General features: G+C 40.5%; 1 pseudogene; it reads right to left on the reverse strand.

The window, feature by feature from the left end:
* Window positions 1–9,140: 9,140 nt before the first annotated feature.
* On the reverse strand, window positions 9,141–11,027 carry LOC137277464 (caldesmon-like; annotated as a pseudogene).
* Between the last annotated feature and the right edge of the window lie 425 nt (window positions 11,028–11,452).

Below are 11,452 nucleotides of genomic sequence, written 5' to 3' on the forward strand. Positions count from 1 at the left end.
TATAAGATATATTTGCAGGATTGTGCGCAGAGTCATTTCGATTTTATTGACATTTCTAATTCTTGTCGTGATTTAAACTAATTTTCATATAGAAATCATTCGTGATTTCAACCATTTCTTAGTATAATATAGTGCCTACATGCAGAGATTTTACACAACAGTTGGGCAAATAACTGAACAGTCTTGACCATCGATTCGTCCTCGTGTAATTTCCCAGGAAACCACTAACGTAACCTTTAACTCCACATAACGTTTGCTTCTGGCACATGTGCACGTGTGTCAGATGAGTGTCTGTGGCCATCAAATATCGAAATATAGGAGTAAAAAACATACACCTGGTACAAGAGATAACGATAATGAAAACGTCTGCAATCTGCAGTGGTGCCGTGCAATGTATCAGACATTGGCTATTCTGCTTCGTGTAATCATTACATAGTTCCAATGTAAAGTCTGTAACAGATTCATGATTTGGCAGGTCGCCAAATTGGTCCAGTAACATCGAGTAAAGCTTGTTTCAAGGTTTTCAATAAGCATGCAACATACGGTTCGTTGCCTTTAGATAATGGGTAAAAACATTGTTCTACGTTGGTCTTTCTTGGCAATACCATTCTTCCAATCCCAACCGCATCTATTGTTTGTATAAGCCTTCTATGAGCCATGTACCTTGCAGTATACATGCATCTAAACTCATGGGCAAAAGAAACTTATCACTTTAAAATTTCCATTTACGCTTCTAAACAAAACTGAACTAGGTAAAACATACTGAGAAAACATTCGCTAAAACACATTTTTAAGCTGAGTAGCAAGCAAAAAACCCGAGATATTGTGATTTTCGTGAAAGCACGAAAAACAGTGAAAAAGGTTTTTTGAGTGTAACCAAAAGTTCTCGTGCACATTGGTTGCATACATACAGCTGTTCGACAGTGCAATCATGCATTATCAAAAAGCATATCAAAGTTATGCCACGACTGTCATCGGAGCAACGCAATAGGGCCATCGGTATGGCCCATATGGGGGCGTCACAACGTCAGATTGCCAGAACATTCCACTGCAGCCAGGCAACAATCAGCAACCTCCTGAGACGTTTTCAGCAGACAGGTCAGACCACTGACCGTCCAAGATCAGGTAGACCAAGGGTTACGACGCCCGCCGAAGACCGCCATATCCGTACGATACACCTACGGAACAGATTCGTCACAGCGACGTCAACGGCGACCACAGCCTTGGGACACCGCATCAGCAGACGAACCGTACTAAGACGTCTCCGTGCTGCTGGTATCAGAGCTCGCCGTCCATTCCGTGGAATGCCCTTGACCCGCCAACATTGTCAACGTCGGCTGCAGTGGGCACGAACAGTACGTCGGTGGCAGCGACGTGACTGGCAGAGAGTGCTCTTCACTGATGAAAGTCGTTTCAACTTGTACAGAAATGATGGCCGAGCCCGTGTATACCGACGTAGAGGTGAGCGATTGGCGAGGAACTGCATTCAAGAGGTGCACCCATTTGGAGGAGGTGGTATCATGGTGTGGGGTGGGATTTGTGCTGATCAGAGGACACAGCTTGTCATCCTGCATGGAAATCTGACAGCCCAAAGGTATAGGGACGAAGTCTTGAGGCCAGTTGTTTTGCCCTTTGTGCGTCAACAGCCAAGAGGTGTTCTTTTGCAACAGGACAATGCACGTCCGCATACTGCCAGAATCGTTGAAGATTACCTCAACAACGCCAACATCAACGTTTTGCCCTGGCCAGCACGTTCCCCAGACATGAATCCCATTGAACACCTCTGGGATCATCTCGACAGACAGCTAAGACAACGACAGCAACCACCAGCAAATCGCCAACAATTGGAGCAAGTTCTCTTGGAACTGTGGCAGAGGATTCCTCCTGACGTCATCAGGCGTTTGACGACATCAATGCGGAGACGTGTACTAGCGTGCATTGATTCAAGGGGTGGACACACTAGGTACTGAGTGCTCAGACACTTCCAAGATTCAGTTTTCCACACACTCTGTGAATGCAATCCTCTGTGTAAACTTTCACGTCCACCCCATGTGTCATCTACCTCACTTCCTGCATGCATGAACATTGACAGGGCATCAACAAATACAGTTTTTGCTGTGTAAATGGCTTATCTTTCTTATATAAACATTCTTTCTGACATTTTTTTGTTTTTGTCGTTTTTAACACAAATAATGTCGGGTGATAAGTTTCTTTTGCCCATGAGTTTAGATCAACTATGCAATATGCATTTCGTATAAATTTGTCAGTTTGGTGACAGCAAGGTCGACAAAAACATTAGGCTAAATTACACAGAGCCTGTACACGAATATAAATGAGTCTGTGTGTCACTTTTTTACATGTATATATTGTTTTTAATATCTGACTTTATAAGATAGATTTATATACTAGTAGTGTTATAAAACCAGTCACTCTGAATTACGTGCATCTCAAAACAGAATAGGCATACCGGTTTCAGAACAAAAACGTGAAACTGCTGCAATTTCAGGTGTGTAATTGGCCGCTTAAAGTAAATTTTGCTGAATGATTGAAAGATACGATCGATATGTCTGACTTTAATAATTGAACTACTGCGTCCAATACCTATGTCTTAGTACTACCATCATTCGCAAATGTTACAGTTCACATACAAAGCATACCAGATCCAACGGTACGGGGCTGTTGTTGACTATGAGTTTTGTTCTTCAGATATACGTTCGGTTTGCTAAACAGTTTCTGGTTCAAAGTGATGGGTTTATGGACAAATTACGAACATTAATTTATCAGCACAATCACTGGAGCAAATTCAGATACTATATAAGGAAAACACCAGGAAATAACCAAGGATTATCGCCTTACAGTCATTAGAATTTGACGTTGAAATACCCAAACTTAATAAGGTGTACACGTATGGGTTGATGACACGGAGACAGTTAATCACACGATCTCTTTCCTCCTGCAGCTAATAATGTCTAATGTTAAGGCTGGAAAACTTTAACGTTAAAGTAAGAAACTATCAAAATCGTTAGGAAACTTCCAGACAGCGTTCTCATGATTGACAACAAAGTCTTGTTCTCATTAAAAAATGTCACCCATACCTCACTGAATCGCAACGACGTAGAAAGTACCTCACACGTACAAATGCCACCTGCCTATCATACATTGATTTTCAACTTCTTAGACTTTCTTGACTAGCAGTTACTACATTTCTGTAGTAATCATTCGACGTTTTTCCGGATTTTCGTGCGAAGCTAAATGCAAATTTCATGGTTCTGTTTATCCTGACAGTACGTCATTTACTAAAAGGCTTACCCTTCACAATGTGGATTGCTATGCCACACAACAGCAAATGAATTTCGTGATGAATTCTGTAATTAAGTTTCCTTCGTTGATGAACGGTTCCTATATATAAATATAGGAGGTGAAAAACAAAGGGAGCCATTTCATATCTAGCTGCACGGCTGGGATAAATGAATGCAACAGAGCAATTAAAATATGGTTCAATGGCTTTCTCGATACAGAACAGCCTTTCTGTTGTTACGGTTAAAAAGGTGCCGTGACACAAGGAGTACGAAATCCCTTCAGAACCCGCAAAATATATAACACTGAGAAGATTGAGATTTTCAAGAATTTGTATTCAGCAAAAACAGCAAGATACAAAAGATACACAAGAGAGGTTTCAAGTACAATACGAATGAGTCAATCTACGGTAATGGGTCACAAATGTAATGTCAGCTTACCGAAACCTTGATGTGACAGTGAGAAACACTTATGCAGAATGTAAGGCAGCGAGCAGTCGGGCAGCGGTTGTGAAGATCAAGCGTTGACGGAAGCAGTAAGATATATGTATACTCTAGTAATCTGTGAGTATTTCCGTGTCGACAGCACGGCAACTAGCCTATACATATACATTCATTCAGTCAATTCCCGAAAATTAGAGCACATACGACCATCGCGACTAACGTGAAATGCTCTAGAACAGTAGTGTTTACCTTTTTCAAAGGGAGGTAACTCTACAGAATTACCTTAAAGGCCTGCCGATAAAATACTAATGTCACTGAACATTTATGATACGGAATGTGACCCATAATAATTATCATTCAAAACAATAAACGTGTGGTGACCCAATAATAATTGTTGCTTAATTAACAATACAAGTTACAGAAAATTCACTGTCATAACACTATCGAAGGTCGATAATACTCACTGCTGCACTGAGTCGCTGAGTTGAGACGTGTTCAAACACCTACATGTATCTATATGTGGTAATAATATATATTCATTATATACATTACAAACAGTACTGCTGATCGAATGCTCATGATGACCATCACTGAATTGTCTAATCCAGATTCGAATATTCACAGACGTAAAGCTGGAGAATTGCAGGGTGCGGCGTTAAACAACAAGCAAACTAGTATACCTGATTTATTATTACTAGAATCCAACTTGCTGAGGCTGACTAGTGAATAAGTTTACCACGCGCTTTTACGCCGTGCAAGAGTCAAACAGTATCATCTTTTCCCATTTCTCTATAATTGTATCCTTTATATTTTTTAGTTCCTCTCTTATAACCAAAAGGATAATAATGGGGATCCTTTCCAGTCAGTGATCGCAAACAAAGAGAACAAGGCACAGAACAAAGTGTTCATCTGACAAATTTTTGTCTTATATTTGAAGATATACTGACCAAAGATACAACACCGTGACAACGATAAAAAAGGAATTTAAGAATGAAGTGACATTTTTCAGATTATTGAACCATTAAAACGTGTTGATACCGTACGCGTCTTTACGGGGAGTCCTTTATCCCGAAGTATATTTATGACATGCATGGAGTTTTTTCAGATATGTTTGTCTAGCTTCTATAGTGATTGTCACATACTAGAGTAAAAACCAAACCCCAGATTTAAAAGTTAATGCCATTTACTAACTAAATATACCTGATTTACAATAAACCATTTAAGTTTGCCTTCACACCTGCATTATCACCTCATCAAACACCCTCGTACTCTTTCCCTGCACACTCACGCATGCCCATCATACGTCACTCAAATATACACACATACAGTCATACCAACACTCCCATCAACTCACAATATCACAACACTACAAATATCTTTAAAGAAATACAGCACAAATCATATACTTATATTATTCACACTAAAGATGGAATCGACAATAACCATTCATTGAAAGCACAAATCAGTCTATTATGGTTCACTGTTCCCATCACAATCGATGTTGTTGTCCTGTCACCATACGTAGGGGTTCAAACAGTTTATGATATCGGTGGTATATTAGGGGTCCTTCCCCTGCGTGTTACTCTTCACACACTTGGTTGGCATGTCACTTTGATCCCCAATGATCAAACGGTGCAGCCTTACTGGTGGGGCACGGCACGCTCCCCAGACACCCAGGTCAGTTCAGCTATACACAGGCGGCATATCGATCTCTCACGATCGGCGAGACAGCCTTACGGGGTGTAACACCTACCCCGGACACTGAATACAAAAAGCACACCATGTACATGGTATCTTTACACATACACAACATATGGGTTTTACACATACAAAATGTGTTTACAGGGCTGTTTTACAGCACTTAATATACCACACAATCACTGTACTTTACACATAACTGTTGTCTGAACATCATTATTACCCCATCATACTAGCTTAGGAACATTCTAAATGCTTTCATTAAAAATCACAATTCTTTCACATTCCAAACTTCAGCAATAATATGGCACATATTACATATTATAAGGTGAAAGCTAAACTTCAATACATATACAAACAATTCAATCACAAGATAACACAAAATCATAATACTCACACCAGCTGAATATATAGGGAAAACAGCCAACCTCACACACATACACTTTCCAACTGGTTGCCAACTCACAATCTTCAAATCAAACCTTATATACCCCCCAAGCTACATGATTGACCCCAAGCCTACTACCCAGCCACATACAATAGTCTTTCCTACTGCACACCTCAGATCCGAACAATAGCTCAACGCTTGCATCACTGCCCTCGCTCACAAGTCCTCACTCCACACTTATCACCCTTCACATTTAAACACTCAACCTATACTGTATACATTATAATAATTGTGATCTTGACAATACCTCGTCCTTAGATAACTGTTTAGGAAACAGTTATAACACTCACAAGATCACATGAACTATGTACAGTTGCCTGCCTCTACATCACAGAGTGTACATTTGTGAACATAATTCATAAGGCATAAATCGCTTATGGTGGACATCGACTCAGCATGTCAGCACCAACATTCTCAGAACCTTTCACCGCACGTATCAGGAATCGGTATGGTTGCAAAGCTAAGGCCCACCTCATGACTCGCCCGTTCGTCAGCTTAGCTTTACTCATCCATACAAGAGGCTGACGATCAGTTTCTAAAACAAACTCCCTCCCATACAAATATCTCGTCAACTTTTGTACTGCCCACACTATTGCTAAACACTCTTTCTCAATAGTGGAGTAAGCTTTCTCTCTTTTCAGTAGCTTTCTACTCACAAACATTATGGGAAATTTCTCATTCTCATGCTCCTGCAACAATATTCCACCTATCCCTACATCAGAAGCATCTGTGCGTACTAAGAATGGTTTGTGCAAATCTGGAAGCCGTAAAATTGGAAAAGTTGACAAATACTTCTTCAGTGACTGAAAAGCATTCTCTTGAGATTCGGTCCATTCAACTTTGTTTGACTTACCTTTTTTTGTCAAATCAGTGAGTGGTGCTGCAATTGCTGCAAAGTTAGGAATTAACTTCCTATAATAACCAGTAAGTCCTATCAGGGCTCTTACCTGTTTCTTCGTCGCTGGTCGGGCCAGATTCAGAATCTTGTCTAAATTGTGTGGCTTTGGAGCTAACTGACCTTCCCCAACAGTGTGACCTAGGAATTCCAAATGTGTATACCCTATCTTTACCTTGGAAGGGCGCGCTGTCAAATGATGCTGCCTGAGATGATCAAACACCATTCTGAGACTATGTTTGTGATTCTCCCAGTCCTCTGTTCCTTCTATGATGTCATCAATATTATTATCAACATTGGGAATATCTTTTAGGACTTTTCTCATCAACCGCGAAAAAACTGCTGGAGCATTCACAACCCCAAATGGCATAACCTTCCATTGATACAGCCCATCAGGGGTGATAAAAGCAGTGTACTTTTTGCTCCCTTCCTCCATGGGAATTTGCCAATAAGCTTTACTAATATCAATTTTGGTCAGATATTTGCACTTACTCAACTTGCTGAATACAGCCTCAGCCAATGGAATAGGTTCCGGATCAAATACTGATATCTGATTTAACTTTCTGAAATCTGTACAGAAACGGTAACTCTCGTCAGACTTTTTGATTAGTACTACTGGAGCAGCATAAGGAGACTCTGATGGTTCTATCACATCCATACTTAACATGGACTCTACTTCTCTAGCAACCACCTCCCGCATATGATGGGGCAAAGGATAGGGCTTGGACCTGATTGGTTCAGTAGAAGTTAACTTGATTTTGTATTCTATAGAGTCTGTCCTACCAGGTAAATCTGTGAGCACATCTTGATATTCAGCAACTAGCTCTCTCACATCTTGTTTCTGCTCTGGTGTCAAATCCGGAGAAATGTCCACGTCCAAATATGTTTCTTTAGCAGTAAGAGGAATTGTCATGACATCCAACTGTTCTGAACCTGAGCTAACCTCGTCCATTGGTTCTTGAACATCAACTAACCCTGCTCCTACGTACTGTAAGCTGGCAATACTTACATCACACATCATTGTATTCACAGCAATTTCCCTGTCAACATACTTCTTTAATAAATTTGCATGGTAAGTTTTCAACTTATCCCCGACTCTCACTCGATACTTGCCAATACCAAACCGTTCCTCAATGATGTATGGGCCTTTCCACTGTAGCAATAATTTGTTCTGATTGGTTGGTAACAATACCAATACCTTGTCACCTGGAACCATCTTTCTATCTTTTGACCTGGCATTGTAATATTTCTGATACCTTCCAGAAGCTTTCTTAAGTTCTTGATGCGCTAAACGCATGGTATCTTCAATCCTGTTTTGGAGATCTACTACATATTCATAAGTAGTCCTGACCTCATTATTTGCAATGTCTTTAGTCCACAATTCACGTAAAATTTGTACTGGACCTCTAATTTTCCTGCCATACAATAGGTCAAAAGGAGCAAATCCTAAATTCTCTTGAGGTACCTCTCTATAAGCAAACAGAAGTGCAGGTATATACCTATCCCAATCTTGAGGACGTTCAGCACTTAGCCTTTTCAACATGGTTTTCAAAGTGCCATTGAATCGCTCAACTAGGCCATTACACATGGGGTGATATGGTGTAGTGGTCAACTGTTTCAATGATAACAAGAGGCTAACTTCTTTCATCACCGCAGAGGTAAATTGGGAACCCATGTCTGTCAATATTTCCTTAGGGACGCCAACTCTACAAAATATCTCCAACAATGCTTCTGCCACATACTCGGTCTCAATCCTAGGCAATGCTACAGCTTCAGGATATCTAGTTGCATAATCTACAACTGTTAAAATATATCTATTGCCTCTGTCTGTAACTGGGTATATTGGGCCAATCAGATCCACTGCTACTCTCTCAAAAGGAGTCTCAATCAATGGCATTGTACCTAACGGGATTTTGCTGATCTTCCCCTTGGGTGTAGTACGCTGACAAATATCACAGGATATGCAGTAACGTCTAACATCCCCCTGTACACCAGGCCAGTAAAACTGTGAGGTCACTCTATCCAAAGTCTTCTTGCTACCCATATGACCACCCATCAGTGCCTCATGAGATACTCTCAGAACATCCTTTCTCAAACTTATAGGTACAACTGCTTGTACAACTGGTTTACTGTTATTGACTTTAGCAGAAACATGCCTTCTGTACAACAAGCCATGATCAATGAAGTAACCAGATGTACCTTGAGTAGTGTTTCTGACCTTGTTCTCTTCCGCCAATTTCCACATTTTCTTCAAACTCTCATCCTGCTTCTGCATTTCCATAAACTCATTTCTACTCAAAGAAACACCTACTGACTCCATAGTTTTCATCGGGATTTTACCTTCTTCTCTCACTCTTTTCTAACCTCTAGTTTCTACTGCTAAAACTGGTTCTGTGAGTTCTGGGAAGGGATTATCAGGGGCTCTAACTCCAGGAATATTACCCAAGATCAAATCACACAAAGGAGTCTCAAGACACGCTGCTTTAACAGTACCTCTGTAAAAGGGAGTGTCAATGGTAATCCAGGCTACTGGGATTACAACTGCTCTACTATCTGCCATGACACACGTCTGGGTATCTGAGGTAAAATGCTGTTTATCCACCAAAGCTTTCCTCACAATAACTCCACTACAACCAGTATCTCGTAACACTTGCACGGTGTGATCAAACACTTTACCTTGACAAATGGGCATTGTTCCACACATCCCACACATTGTGCCTGAAGTTACCTTCCCCACATTATTCTCTGAGATCTTATTCTCCTCCACATGTGAACCCCCTTGATCATCATTTATGTAACCATCCTGTACCATCCCGACAGAGCCCTCTTGGCAAATACTAGCAACCTTCATACCTTTTGCGTGAGGTTTAGAACATCGAGACGCCATGTGACCTACCTCACCACAAGTATAACATTTCCTCTGATTTATAGGAACAAATTTATTAGATTCTCTTTTGTCATCTGTGTTCTTAACTTTTCTACTGTCCTCATAACCTTTCTCCTTACTTCTATCTGGGTGAACATATTTGTTACTCTTGCTATACAAAGGATTCTGAAACTTGCTACATCCTGTGCCACGTGCTTCAACAAACTGTTCGGCAAGTTTAGCCATTTCCATGGCTGTCTTAGGCATTCTTTCCCTCAGAAATATGCTCAAATCTCTCCCTGTACTATTAAGAATCTGTTCCCTCAGTAGGAGATCCTTTACTCCCTCAAAAGTCTTCTCCGTGCTACTTAACTCTATCCACCTGGTGAAATAATTCTCGATTCTTACCACAAACTGAGAAAATGTCTCACCTGTTTCTCTTACCTGTCCTGAAACGTTGATGGAATCCATCCTCAGTCATATCATATCTCTTCAACAGAGCTGCCTTCACTTCTTCATATTTCTCAGCATCATTTTGATCTAACCGGGAGTAAACTTCTAACGCCTTACCTTTCAGAAGTGTACTCAGATAAGGTGCCCACTGAGACTCTGGTCACGCCTGCGTCCTAGCTATACGCTCAAATCTTTGCAAATAGGTGTCAATGTTATCTTTCTGATCTTCAAAAGGAGGCATTTTAGGCATTTTAGGCTTACCTGAGAGAGAAGGAGTACCATTTTCTGGAACCCCACTCATACTATTTTCTTTCTTTATTTTCTCCAATTCTACTCTTTCCTTCATTTCTATTTGAGCTTTTTCTTTCTCTAACTCCACCTGTAGTCTTACTTTCTCTTTCTCTGCTTCTATTCTGGCCTTCTCTACCTCCATTCTCTCCCTTTCTTTCTCTCTCTCCAACTTAGCCTTCTCCAACTCCTGTTCAAACTTTTTAGCTTCCCGTGCATTCGCTCTCTCCTCTCTTTCTCTTTCTGCCTGCTCTTTCGCCAGCTGAATGTCAATCTGTTCTTTCACAAACAACTGTAAGTCCTTTCCCGTATAACCTAAACTTTCACCAAAATCAACAATTTTCTGTAAGTCCATGGTAACAAACAAACCCACAGTCCCAAGTAAAAACAAAACTGTCACTAAAATCTGACTTCCCATGTACCCATCATTTACATTTCCTGGCAAAATAAAAAAAATTACACTACTTCACAATTCACTGCCAAGTTAACGCAGGGGCTCGAACACCTTAGAGCCAACCGAGAGCCAACACATGGTTGAAAGCCGAGAAAGGCTGGATATATCTCAAGTCCACAGCATTATCACTTATGGTCCAAACAATTTTTACTCACGATGTGACGGAAGATTTTACATCCCACCGCTGCCACCAAAATGTCACATACTAGAGTAAAAACCAAACCCCAGATTTAAAAGTTAATGCCATTTACTAACTAAATATACCTGATTTACAATAAACCATTTAAGTTTGCCTTCACACCTGCATTATCACCTCATCAAACACCCTCGTACTCTTTCCCTGCACACTCACGCATGCCCATCATACGTCACTCAAATATACACACATACAGTCATACCAACACTCCCATCAACTCACAATATCACAACACTACAAATATCTTTAAAGAAATACAGCACAAATCATATACTTATATTATTCACACTAAAGATGGAATCGACAATAACCATTCATTGAAAGCACAAATCAGTCTATTATGGTTCACTGTTCCCATCACAATCGATGTTGTTGTCCTGTCACCATACGTAGGGGTTCAAACAGTTTATGATA

This window comes from Haliotis asinina, chromosome 3 (assembly GCF_037392515.1).
Source record: "Haliotis asinina isolate JCU_RB_2024 chromosome 3, JCU_Hal_asi_v2, whole genome shotgun sequence".
Taxonomy (NCBI): domain Eukaryota; kingdom Metazoa; phylum Mollusca; class Gastropoda; order Lepetellida; family Haliotidae; genus Haliotis; species Haliotis asinina.